At 53.4% G+C, this 13,997-nt stretch overlaps 1 protein-coding gene and 1 non-coding gene across 7 annotated transcripts in view; one reads left to right on the forward strand and one right to left on the reverse strand.

Annotated features, from left to right (window-relative positions):
* Eml1 (EMAP like 1) overlaps positions 1-13,997 on the reverse strand; it is a 183,191-nt gene that overhangs the window by 103,658 nt on the left and 65,536 nt on the right. The window lies entirely within an intron of this gene.
* Positions 6,895-7,002, forward strand: LOC143396042 (U6 spliceosomal RNA). The gene has a single exon (XR_013090934.1). It is a non-coding gene; the product is annotated as a U6 spliceosomal RNA (small nuclear RNA).

Below are 13,997 nucleotides of genomic sequence, written 5' to 3' on the forward strand. Positions count from 1 at the left end.
GTGTTGTAAATGTTTTTGCCCTTTTTTAGTAATATTGTGGAGCTACTTTCTAAAAGTGCCATAACTTCTGCTTTCAGCCAAGATGGAAAAATAAGGACTGCATTTACCATCCTTACCTCGAGCAGTTAAAAGAAAACAAATCAAGAAAAACTACATCCAGCAATGGTGTTCAAGACACTGGGCTTTAGACTGTGAGGGACGGTGATGGCTGAGAGATGGACAGAAGGAGTAGCCTGTGATGACCTCAGCATGCAGCCTGGAGCTGGAGGTGCTGCTAGTTGCAGGGAGGGGAGGCTGGTGGTATCCCTAAGTTGAGGTGACAGAGCTAAAAGGCCAGGACAGCCACGGTGACTGGAGTCCACAGGGCAGGATGCTGGAGAGGGAGAGCTCCAGAGATGTGCACCCACAAGAGTTACAGAGAACAGCCACCAGGACTCAGGGCCAGGAACAGTGCGTGTCACCACCAGGCGGACTGTGAACCCCATCACCCGCGGGCAATGGGCAGAGCACTCGCATGCACTGCACTACACTAAATGCTACCGTGGTCCCCACGGGCTGAAGCACGAGACCCAATGTGACCAAATGCTTCCAAGTAAGTTAACCACCTCCCAGAACAAAGGTGGAAAATATTTACAGGAACATGAAAACACCCGCTCAGCCAGGCAGGCGGAACGCATGGTCCTGGCTTCCCGCAGAAACTACCAGGCAGGCAAAGAGGCTTGGAAACATGACCCAGTAAGGCACAGATGGACCTAACAAACCCACCCAGAAGGAACAGGTGGGGGAATTGAGAGGAGAATTAAATAGCAACCAGGAGGACACGCATGTGTTCACGATGCTGGAGGATGGAGAGATGCGGAGTAGAGACGTGGGGGACGCACGTCAAAGAATAAGTCAGCCCTCTAGTTGTGAGCCTCCAGGACGCAGTAAGGCAAAGAAACAGCAACAGAAACGACCCGAACAAAACAGGGACAGCCGGGAGGCAGGCGGAGGGACATAGAGCAGGCAAGCAGGAGGGGCTTGCAAGGTTGTATCATCAACAACAAAAAGCTATCAAGAAATAATGGCGGGAAATTCCAAGTTTGATGAACATAATAAACCTACAGATCAAGAGGCTCTGTGAATCCTAAGAATGAGACACATGAAGAAAATGACACCAAGACAAACCAAAACCAGACTGCTTAAGACAAGCGGTCAAGAGAAATTGGGTAAATGAGGGACAGAGGGGAGCTTCAACGGGAAAAGAACACGCACAGAAAACCTGCAGGTAACCCCGTGTTTCACGGTGAGATGCCGCACCCTCTCCTCTAGGATCAGGAGCAAAGCAGGGGGACCCCTCCGCCACACCTAGTTGACTTGGCACAAGTCCCCCTGGGTGTGGCAGGACAAGAAAAGAAAGCAAAAGGCACGCAGTTAGGAGGAAAGACATACAGCTGTCTTCCTTGCAGATGTCCTGCGTGTCTACGTCCACGCTCCCAAAGAACCAAGGAAAAGCCCCCTGGAACTAGTAACACGGTCCTGATATGAGACTAAGATATCAAAGTCAACCACTCTCCTGGAGGCCAACACTGAGCGACTGGAGCCTGAAATTTAAAATGTAATCGCACCTACAACAGCACCAAGTTGAAATGACTACATGGAAATCTAACAAAATGTACATAAAGGACAGATGCGCAGAAAACCACAGAATTATGATGACAGAAATTCCAAAGAAATGGAGAGATGTTCCACGTTCATGGATTAGAGACCCAAATCTGTTAGGATGCTAAATTTTCCCAATTTGATCAGCATATTAAACGAAATCCCAATCAAAATGCTAAAAAAGCCATTTTGTGAATATTGACAAGATAATTCTAAAGTTTATGGAGCAGCGATGCAATACTGAGAAAGAGCACAGAGAACAGGACCACGTGGCTTCAAGACCCCATGACGCTAGAGAGAGAACAGACACAGAGATGGGTGGGACAGAAGAGTCCAGGACAGACCCCACCAGTGTGCCCGCCAGCCTTCCGCAAGGAGCTAAGGCCATCTAGTGGGTAGAGGCGAAGCCAACCCTTCAGCAGAAGGTACTGGATGCCCATGTGCAAAAAGGAAACAAGCCAGACCCGATGTCACAAGCCCCGACTCAGGCTGGGTGTGGCTCGGTGGCATAGCACAGTGCAGCCTGTGTTCACCTCCAGCACCACAAAGAAAGAAGGAAGAGAGGGAAATTAGGAAGGAGTTTGAGTTTGAAGAACACAGATACGCAGCGTGTCACACACGGGAGGGAGGGAACCAAAACAGCACCTAGGAATCAATATCGGGGACACCGACCTCAGAGAGAAAGGAGACGGGGACGAGGGAAGCACCCGCAGGCCACCCTGCGAGACCCAAAGTGGGCAGAAGGAAGGAGCACTGGACCAGCAGGACTCAGCGGAACAGGAGGAAAACAACAGGGAGCTTACAAAACTAACCTGACTCTTGGAGAAAATAAATAAGATCCACAAACCTGTAGCCAAAGCGATGAGGAAACGAAGAGAGAAAAGACATGAAATATCTGATCAGCAACAAGAGAGATGACACCCCCACACCAACAGACACTGAAAGGATAAGACGATGTTAAGAATCTTAGCTGAAACAGACAAGCTCTTTTAAAGAAAGCGCCGTCCAGGGCCTAGGCAAAGAGACAAGCAGATGGCCCCGCGGCTGGAAAAGGAACTGGATTCCTCCATGGGAAAAAGGACACAGACGGAAGACCCTCCACAAATGTCACACCATGCAACACTGAGGAAGAGCACAGGCAGTATTGTCCCAGAGGCTCCTGCCAGCCAATAGGTAAGGAGGGAAATCGGGTATTCCAATTAGGTTCGAAAAGGAAAAAAAAAAAAAAAGATTTTTTTTCCATAGGTGACACGGTTGTACAACTAGAAATCTTCTGGAATCTACTAGAAATCTTCTGGAGCTTTTGAGTTTATCCAGTTTACAGGAAGAAAGATCAACACAGAAAAATAAATTGGATTTCCATATCCTTGCATCAAATAATTGAAATATTTATTATATTATAAAAATAAGAAATGGTTAGGGATCCATATGATAAAAGGGGTTTAGGATCTGTACACAGAAGAGAAACATTACTTTTACTCTCAGAAAACACCACTGAGAGAAATCCAAGTCTTAAATAGATGGAAGATTTGTTAAGACAGCAGTTTTCCTTGCAGAAAAATTAAATCCATCACTTCAATGCAGTCTCACTCAAAATTCCAGCAGCATTTTTGTAGAATTGAAAAGCAGATCCTGACACGTGCATGGAAATGCAGAGGACCTGGAAGAGCCCAAGCAATTTTGGAGGATGAAGCTGAAAGATGAGCACCCGACTCAGTCGCTGCAGAGCCACAGTGATGGGGCTGTGGGGTCTGGGGAGCAGATCAACGCATGGGGACAGGGAGTGAAGAAATGGACCCTTGTGTACGTGGACAACGGTAAAGGGAATTCAGTGGAGAAAAGAGTCTTTCCATTAAATTAGGCTGGGACAATGATAGAGCCACACTCAGAACAAATGCCAACCCCCTGTCACCATGTAAGCAAATTAACTCAAAATGGATCACAGGCCTCATGCAGGACAGGAAACAGTAAGACTTCCAGAAGGAAAGGTGATGACGGCTGTGGCCCACTTAGGCAGCCATCTCTAGATGGGATGACAGGACCCCACTCCACAAGAGAAAGAGATGGCAAGTGGACCTTCATCAGACTCAAGCGCTGCCCTTGAAAAGGTACAGTGAGGAGGGCGGAAGGCAGGCCGCAGAACAGGCGACTGCAGGTCACGCTCCTCAGCCAGAACTGGACCCAGAACGCAGGACCCAGAACGCAGGAGGAGAGCAAACAATTTGTTTTATTTAAAAATTTTTAGGTCTTTCTTTATTCATTTTTGTGTGGTTCTGGGAGTGAGCCCAGGGCCCCTCGTGTGGTAGGCAGTGCTCCATCACTGCGTTACATTCCTATCTTTTTATTAAAAAAAAAAAAAATAATTAAGACAGGGTCTCAAGCCTGGCTGCCCTCAAACCTTCAGACCTCATGGTTCAGCCTCCCAAGTAGCTGGGGTTACTGATGGCAGAAAAGCTCAAAAAACCATGTCGCAGGGAACCCAAACGAATACCCACCAGAAGGTCTGAAAATGAAGACTGAGCACAGAGTGCTGGTGAGAGGGTGGACACCCAGAACTCTGGCCCAGGAAGAGCTGTGACCTGGTACAGTCCCTTTCGCAGACAGCTAAATACACAGCTGCAAGACCCAAGGGCTCCGTCCCTAGGTACTCACCCACGACCCACGAGGGCTTTAACCCCCACCAGGGCTTGGACACCAATGTTCAGAGCAGCCTCATCTCCAACGGCACAAAGCTGGAAACCATCCAGCTGTCATCAACAAGTAAATGCAGACACTGTGGCATGTGCACACCACGGTGCCCAGCAACGCCAAACTGTCACCCCACAGCAGATGGAGCTCACCATTACCATGCAGGTGGAAGAACCCGAGCACGGGGTGCACAGCCCACCACTGCGTCCGAGCAGCACTGCAGGAAGGGCACTCATGGACAGTGACAGGGAGTGGAGGGGCCAGGCCAACCAGGGGCACAAAGAAACCCCTGGCTACGGTCACGGTTCCACAGTCGGGTACATGTCAGAACTTATCAAACTGCTCTGTTCAGTAAGTTCACACTGTACACCAACGGCACCTCAGGGGAAGGAGCAGCGAGAAAGTGGCCTCTTTCAGGGAAGGGGATAGCCGGGGAGGGGCAGGGCAGGAACGGGGAGGGAAAAGCATGTTGTGAGTGACCCAAGAAGCTTCCCGGGGGCTAGAAGGATCAAAAACCCTTCGTGGAACAAAGCAGGGTATTAAAAATAAGAACACATCCAATTTGGGCAAAGAAAGGGAGGTGGTGAATCGAACTGTTTCTGGGCCTGAAGGTCACCAGATTTCTTTCTTAACAGTCCTAAGGAGAAGGCAGAGCAGGGCGCGCTCCCCTGGGCCTCCACACTCAGCCCAGCTTCAACGCCCCCTGCAGCTGCGCGCTCCAAGCTGCACACGACGGGAAGCCTCGGCCCAGCTGAGGACACAGCGCCCAGCGTGTGCAGGGAGCTGGCATGGCACCTGTCCCCGTGCCCCATGGCTCCACTGGTTCTCTGCTGTCACTGGATGTCAACCCGAGTCCTCGGCTGACGTTCAGATCTACCCAGGTCCGTCTGCCTCTTCACATTCAAAGCCCAGCCTCACACTGCCAGGCCAAGACAGCGGAAAGCCGGGCCCAGGGGTCTTCAGGAGCAGTGTCACTGCTGAAGAGCATCCACGGACACACGGACACTCCAGCTCTCTGTCTCCTTAAAGTGCACTTTAAATGCTTGAGCCGTCAGAGTTTCCAAGTGAAACTGTGCAGTTTGATCCTTTCCTGGAGTGCCATTTGAGGCTCCACCTGAAATGCGAGCAACAGGCAAAAGTGGAGAAGGCAGGCGGGACGGATGATCACCCTAACCTTGAACATCCAGAGCTGTCAGAGGCCCCTAGAGAGCAGAGTGCAGGAACCTCTTCCCACGTCAACAGCACATGCTTGTCTTTTCACTTTCAACCATTTTGTTCGATAACAAAAAGGGTTGGGTTGTTTACCCAACCTAAAAATGGGCACGAGCCTTAAACGAAGTCCCCAGGAAGATGGACCAATGGCCACTGAGCCCAGGACAAGATGCTCCTTATCAAGAGTCAGTGGGATGCAAACTAAAATCACCACGAGCTGCCCCTTCCCAGACCAGACCTGCTGTGACCAGGAGAACTGAAGCCAGGGGGCACGGGCAGCACCCAGGAAAATGGCCCTGCGGCCTGGCTGCAGGATCTCGGTGGGAAGCCCCCGTGGGAGGCACTACATGGTTTCACGAGAATACATGGTTCCCGAGGTTCCAGTCCTCAGAGCCCACCCTGCAGGGCTGAGAGTGGACGTAAAGGTGTGCACACTCCCACAGCCACTGCAGCAAAGCTCACAGCAACGCAAAGGTGGAAACAGCCCATGACCTTGAACAGATGGTGGATGACCAGCACGGGCTGCAGCCACACAGGGAATGCTATGCTGCCATAAAAAGGGATAACGTCCTGATTCTTGGTATAGCAGGACAGACCTTGAAAACAACCACTAAGAGAAATAAACCAGTCACAAAAAGACAACTACGGGATTCCACCTACATGAAATGTCCAGAGCAGGCAGATTCATAGAGAAAGAATGTGGACTGGAAGTTACCAGGAGTGGGAGAGGGAAGAAGGGGGGTTACTGCTTCATAAGCAGAGTTGTTTGGGGTGAGGGAAGAATTAGAAATACAGGTGATGCTGCTCAGCACTGGAATGTGATCTACATCATGGGCTGTACACTGGAAATGCTTAATATCTCAAGTCTCGTTATACATATTTTATCTCAATTCAAAAATAGCCAAATAATACAAGCATTCTAAATAACTGGCTCTCAAGAAAACAATGTATTCATTCACTGTCCACTCAACCAGAGGGGGAAGAGGCCCTTGTGCACAGAGACCACCGGAGGCACAGGGGCGCAACCTTGGAAGACACAGGACGGCACGAACAAGCACAGGGCCAGAGCAATGATGAGCAAGAGCCATAACCCCATAACCTGCCAACTGCCCTGAGACGGACACCCAGACAGCCACAGTACCAGCAGCTTCGATCCCCTCCACGAACTTCACAGGCAAACATCCTGCAGGTGACAACCCCATTCAGAGGCTACATATGCCCTGCAGGCCCCAACACCCAGACTTCCCCGGGTCCACCTGCTGGGTCCACCTGCTGGGTCTTGGTGCCCGACCAGGTGGCTGGCTTGCCAGGGCTGCCACAACAAAGTCACATGGAGCCGGTGGCTTCCGCATCAGCAATGTGACTTCCTGTGCTCACTGCAGCAGCACGTACAATACAGAGAAGATGAGCATGGCCCCCGCACAAGGATGGTCTGCAGATTCTGAAGCGCTCCATGCTGTTTCTCACGCTGGTCAGAATGGCGGCTATCAACAGACAACAGTAAGTGTCAGCGAGGACGTGGGGGAACCAGCCAGATGAGCCTGCACCAGGACCTGCCTGAGAGTCCTCCCCACTGTCCTAGCCCTGGCCTTGCTTCTGGGCTCTGGCTACCACCAAGTTCTGGTGTGCACCACGTTCCCAGGCACACAGCTGTCCTCCCCTTGGCACCAGAGTGGACTTCAGCTTGCTTCTCTCAAATGACCTCTGGGATGGAATTCTCGAGCAGCCCAGTCATTCTTTTTGCCCTAAGTGTGCTGTTTTTAAGAAACAGGATGACATAAAATTGGACTAGTATAATACTGGTGTATGGCCTTGGTGTCACTCAAGTCCCTGGACAAAGGGTACCGTCCGCAATGCTGGGACAGGAGCAGCAGGACTCCACTCCACAAGCATCAGGGCGCATGGTGGAGTGAGGACCCTCCAGGGGCCAGATTCAGTGCTCTGCAGCACTGAGAGTCAGGACTCAACCCAGCCCTCCCCGAGGGACGTCAGGGAGCCATGCCATCAGGCCTGTCCCCTCCTGCTCAGAGCCAGGGCACGGAGGCAGACGCCCCAGGCTGAAGACCTGTCACATAGAGTGGCCAGCTGCCCTCTCCCCCACAACTGCCCTGGGTTTCCCTGAGGTGGTAAGCAGGGGCTCAGCATGATCACTGTACATTTGAGAGGAAAGACTTCTCAAAAAGTCCGTGTTTGTAAACAGACACCTTTTATCTAAAGTTACTCTTTATATGAAAGAATCTCTGTTTTCTCTCCAGGTGCATACGACAGCACTGCTCCCACCGCAACCTACCGAGCAGGTTTCTCAGAACGACACCAAAGTCTGCGGCGTCCATGCACAGGACCGGGGCTGGCTGGTCATGAACTCAGGGACTTGGAATAGGCTTCTAGAAAGTGCTCGGCATGGCTCCTGTGCCAAGCAAGGCAGTCCCGTGCCTCGGGAGCTCTGGGGCTACCAGGGACAACACAGCAGCATTAATTGTCACAGACAACAGCCAGGCAAGGCCAGAGCAGAGGGTCCTGGGGATGAGGGTGAGGTGTGGGGTCTCTCAGTCAGGACGCTGTCCCACCTGGCCTGTAGGTGGCAGGAGCAATAGCTTGGCCACCAGGACCCGGGTCTCCCCATAGAAAGCAGAAGAGGCTGGGGCGGCGCTCAGTGTGGAGCCCTGACCCTGCTTGAGACCCCGGGTTCCACCCCAGTTGCACAAAGCAATGCCAGGGAGGAGCATGGAGCGGAGCCCAGGGAAGTCCTCGGTACCCGCAGCCTCTGTCACCTCAGCCTGGGACAATCAGGTGACAATTCCTGGAAGAAATGGTACCCAGTTTGTGTAAGGGGGTAGAGTATGATGCCCAGACCACCAGGCAAAGTCCCCACAGCCACCCCCAGTCTCCCAGCACATGCTCCAGGGAAGTTCCTGCTCCTCCCCCACTGGACGGCAGGGACCTTGGATGTCTCTGCACCCGGTTGCCCAGAGCCTGGCAGCGGGCTTGGCACGCGGCACTCAGCGAGAGAGAACCAGCCCCTCCAGGCGCTCAGAGTCATGGTCCTGGCACGCCCGTCGCTTCCTTTGTTTCTACACCGAACACAATGGCTGGGATGGGCATCGCTGATTGTGAATGCAACGCTACAGATCACAGAAATTCAGGCCCAGAGAGGGCGCGCCAGCCCCAGAGCCCATCGGATCTGATCCAAGCCGCGTGAAGCCAAGCCCCCGGCCCTCCTGCTCCAGCTCAAGCACCTGGCTCTGGTGCCCAAGCCGTCTTGGCTGCAGTGTGGCGACGGCAAGGTTGCCACCACCCACACGGGGTGGAACTCACACTGACATAAGGAGAGAAGCTGCTCTGCTGGCAGCAGGACCTCGTGGTGGCAACGTCATAAAGAAGAAACCAGCTGGCTGCAGCCAGTGGACATCTTCAACCAGCCTCCCCACCGCATCCTGGAACTTAAGGGCTGCAGGGCCCGGGGCTCAGACCAGAGAGCAGAGGGGTGAGTCGCTGCCCAGAGGAGACGGTGCTGCAGAGTGGCAACTGGGCCTGCCGAGGCCTGGCGCCCAATGTGGATCCAGAAAACACAGATGGACTGGACTGGTGACAAGCAGCCTGCCTGGTGGGCAAGGCGGGCCAGAGAGGAGGAGCGTGGAGGAGAGGCTGGAGAGAGGCCGCAGCAGCCCGCAGTGGGCTGAGAAAAAGAAATAAGAGACGCGGCGGAGGGAGAAAAATGGCAGGCCCGTGTGGAGTCGGCGTCCTCCGCTGCTGACCTCAGCCAGCAAGGTAAGCTGGAGAGGATGATTACTACGGTTCCAATCACTGAATGCTGTCAAGTGACCACTCGTCATTGCCAGGTCTCTGCCACACGTGTGCACTTGTGTTCTCACGCACACTCCTACATTTGATATCCAAAAACACCACTGATGACGGAGCAAAGCCTCAACAGATAGAATTTAAAAACAAAGGTCTCTCGAGTCACAGGGAGTCCTAACCACAGGGAGGACATGCTAGTCTGCCCTCTGCTTGGAAGCCAGGCGTCTACTACCATCATTTGCAACGGCACACAGGAGCGAATGCCTTTGTTCAAAAAAGAGCAGCCAGGTCTCTCCAGCACCCTGCGCTGAACGCAGGCTGATTGCTCAGGGCTCGCAGCGTCTCCGCTGTGCCTGGACCTGCTTCTTGACTCACCGCCCCCTGGGGGTGCACTCCAGCCTAACCACAGACGTCCTCCCTGTCAACAGCCTGTGGTTAGCCGCAGGAGCACGCTGCAGAGGCCACGGGCTAGCTGAGAGGAGCCGCGCAGACCCTGCTCTGCAGGCTCTCAGACCTGCCCCTGTTCCAGTCACTGTGTGTTGACGGTGTAGAATCTCCAGAGCGGGGAGAGACAGTGTACCCTTGCTCCCAGAGCCCAACCACGGGTCCAATAAAGAGAAAGGGCTTTGGGGTCAAAGGACTTGGTGTCCTAGCATCCTGGCAAGTCCGTCAACACCAGACACTCTTCATCTGTGCACAAGAGACCATGACCCTGTTCCCCGGACTCAGAGAGGCTCAAATGTAAAAAGCAGGAAAAATTTAAAGGTTGATTCAGGAGTCCCTGCGAGGATGGCCATGTCGGTAATCATCCAGCCCTGTCTCGACCTCCCAGTGAGGCTGGGGGAGGGCACTTCCCAAGGCAGGTGGCGAGTCACTGGAAGAGAGTGAGCTTGAGGACAGAGTGGCCAAGATCTGCCACACAGGCGCCTCCTCCGCTGCCCCTGCCTCCTGCACAGGACATGCAGCTACTTCCATACGCACTGGAACTTGTGTGTTGGTGGAGGTGTGCCCAGGCGAGGCACAGTGCCACTCACTGCCTGTGTCCCTACCTGCTGCGAGAGGCATGAGTTGTGCTTGGGAGTGGGCTGGTTCAGAAAGCCCACCAGGCTCCAGGGAAAGACCTGCACCGTGTCTCTGGCCTGCTCTCGCCTGCACTTCTATCTGAGCACCCAGAACTGGCTTTCAAAGGATCCATCCCAACAGGATGGCAAGGCAGATGATAGGTGCTGAGGTGTCCCAGTGTCCCGGCTCTCGCTCATCGCCCTCAAGTCCTCTCCCTGTGAGCTGCTGACAACCAAGAGCAGGACCCAGAGGTGCAGGCTCCTTCTTCTGGAGGCCACACAGCCACCACCCAGCGCAGGAGCAGCATGCATACAGCTTGCTCTCCGGGACTGGGCGTCCAGTGCTTAGCTAAGATGAAATGCTGTGTCCACCCCACCCTTCTGAAAACAGACTGAAGGACGCGGCATGCAGGCAGGGCTGAAAGTTTCAAGCAACGGAGTTGAAGACAGGTGAACCTACAACACCCAACAGGCTGATGTCCCCAGCACGTGACAGCATCTGGTGGCCTCACGCTCAGTCTGTGCCCAGCTCTTCATCCCCCTGGATGGGCACAGGGCAGTGTGCGCCACAGCAGACTGGGTGGCAGGCGAGCCACCTGCAGGTCACAGGCAGGGGGCTAGGAGTCCCTCTAACTGGTTATTCTTTTTATTTGTCTTGATTTTCATTTTTATTTTGCTAATTTTTTGCAGTGTTGGGGATGGAACCCCAAATCCTGTGCATGTGCCTCGTGATCCTAGACAAATGCGCATCAAGAAAGATCTTCAAAGGTAAAGGAAAGCAGAATAATGAGCCTTCCCACCCCAGGGGACGCCTGGCGCTGGGCCACAGCTCAGGATGGGCTGGGCACACCCTGGGGTGCAGAGTGGGCAGGGGGAACGCCCGCCAGCCTCACCCCACTCCCAGGTCTGCCGCACACCCACACCATGAGGAAACCAGCAGACGCCGCCGCCTGCGCCACACTGCTTCAGTCCTGGGAGGGAGACCTCCAACTGCCCTGTTCCTGCCACCACAGTGCCAGGCCCCGGTTCTTATCTAAACCCACAGAGAAGACAAGGGCGCTTCTGACATTATCAATCCCACCTCGGCCATCCCACCTGCCAGAAACCGTCACTTCCAAAGCCACCAGTGACCCTATTTTCCCCTTGTTTATTGGTGTATTATATTGTACACAGTGGTGGGACTTGTGACATATTCCCATGTTAACACACCCTCTTAGTATAAAGAAAGGAGGGTAAAATTTCCAAGAATCGTGAAACCACAGATGGGAAAAGAGCCACCCCCTTTTTAAAAGAAAACATTCAGCTGGGAAAAGGAAATATAGACGGTCATTGGTATTTGTACCACCCTTTACAGACGTAAGTGTGGGTGAACTCAAGAACCAAACCACATAGTAGACAGGCTGTGCTGCTCACAAAGCCACGCTTAGGGTGCTACACTTAAAAGCACGTTTGAACCATACCCAGACAATTAGTTGGAGAATTAAGATTCTGTGCTTTTCTTGCTCTCTTTGTGGGTCTAAAGGACCAGGAAGGCCCGGGGCCTTCCCCCTGAGTCTGACACGTCTCTTGATGAGAGCTTTTTGTCCACATTGGCAGGTACACATTCCCCCTGGGCAAACCCTCAATTCAGCCTCAGCTGAAATCTACAGCCAGAGCACCTTGAGCTCCAGGTCTTGCCCATGCCAGGCACCTGCACCTGGAGTACAGGTAGGTAGGTGGGTAGGTGGGTGGATAGATGAATAGGTAGGTGGGTGGGTAAAGTGAGTGGATAGGTAGGTGGGCAGGAGGGTGGGTAGGTAGGTGGGTAGGTATATAGGTGAGTAGGTAGGCAGGTGGGTAGGTATATAGGTGAGTAGGTAGGCAGGTGGGTAGGTAGGGAGTAGGTAGGTGGGTGGGTGAATAGGTGAGTAGGTAGGTGGATGGGTAGGTAGGCGGGTGGGTAGGTAGGGGGTAGATAGGCGGGTGGGTAGGTAGGGGGTAGGTAGGCGGGTGGGTAGGTAGGGGGAGGTAGATGGGTGGGTAGGTAGGGGGTATATAGGTAGGTAGGTGGGTGGGTGGGTAGGGGGTAGGTGGGTGAGTAGTTAGGTGGGTAGGTAGGTGGAGGGTAGGTGGATAGATAGATGGGTAGTTAGGTGGGTGGGTAAAGTGGGTGGATAGGTTGGTTGGCAGATGGGTGGGTAGCTAGGTGGATAAGTGGGTGGGTGGGAGGTAGGTAGGTGGGCAGGTAGGTAGGTGAGCAGGTGAGTAGGTAGGTGGGTAGGTAGATAGATGGGTAGGTGGGTAGGTAAGTGGGCAGGTAGATAGGTGGGCAGATATGTAGGTAGGTAGATGGGTAGATGGGTAGGTAGGTAGATGGGTAGGTAGGTAGGTGGGTGGGCAGGTAGGTGAGCTGGTGGGTAGGTAGGTAGGTGGGTGGGTAGGTGGGTAGGTAGGTGGGCAAATAGATGAGCAGATAGGTAGATAGGTGGGCAGGTAGATGAGCAGGTGGATAGGTAGGTTGATAGGTAGATAGATGGATAGGTAGGTGAGCAAGTGGGTAGGTAGGTGAGTAGGTAGGTAGGTGGGCAGGGACAGGAGTGTATGTGCATGTGAATGTGTGAACTTGAGACATGGAGTGACTCCTGCCTCTCTCTTCCCAGACTCTGCTGGCTCTGCAAACGAACACTCTTCAGTCAGTCATTAATCAACCTTGGAGTGTCCTTGACTGGTTCCATATATCAAACACCAAATCCTGCTAATTCTAGACATCTGCATATTTAGAAAACTTAAGACCTTCCAAATATCTATGGATTCCACTTCCAATGTCCCTTCATTGGTTTGATCCTGGTCATTTGCTTCTGGACTCTTGCCACAGCCTCAACTGGTTTACTTGCCCACAGTCCCACCAGTCCCTTCCCATCCCTCTTTGTGATGTCACGGTGATCTTTCTAAAACATAGACGGGATCGGCTCATGGCCCTGCTTGACTTCTGCGGTGGGTCTCCACTGTCCATGGGGCGAGGCACTCAGCACTTGACCTGAGCCCCCTGGACCTCGTCGGCCCCGCCCTCTGCCCAGCTCCTGTGCCGGCCTTAGTGCACTCCTGTGGTTCTCGGGCTGTGCGCTCTCCTGCTCTCATCTTTCTGCCTCGTGGGCATGGCCCTCTCTTCTTCACCTGGCTTCCTTCTACCCTTCCCAGCCCAGAGACTCCCCTAGTCACCACCACAGGAACAGCAAGCGGAGATCCCTCTCCCTAGGACATGGCCCTGCTCACCATGCATGGTCACAGCCCCTTCTCTACCAGACCTGGGCGCTAAAAGCGCGGAGCCTGTGCTGTCGGTTTCCGGGGTCCTCCCCACCTAGCATGCCACAAAGCGGCCTCCAGGATACGCCTAGTGAGTCACTGTTTCTTACCCTTAATGGTAGGGGCAGGCCCCGAGAGTCCCCAAAACCCTTAAGGTCAAACCACTTTTGTACTAATACCAAGATGTTATTTCCTTTGTGCCCGCTGCGCCTGGCAGAGTGCTGTGCACTGCAGCTGGAGCCTCCTGGGAGCACCTTTCCACTCGGGAGAACAGCCGACAGACAGACGGCTCAGAAAGACAACGGTTTTGGCCGC

The sequence above is a fragment of the Callospermophilus lateralis genome, chromosome 3 (assembly GCF_048772815.1).
Source record: "Callospermophilus lateralis isolate mCalLat2 chromosome 3, mCalLat2.hap1, whole genome shotgun sequence".
Classification (NCBI taxonomy): Eukaryota; Metazoa; Chordata; class Mammalia; order Rodentia; family Sciuridae; genus Callospermophilus; species Callospermophilus lateralis.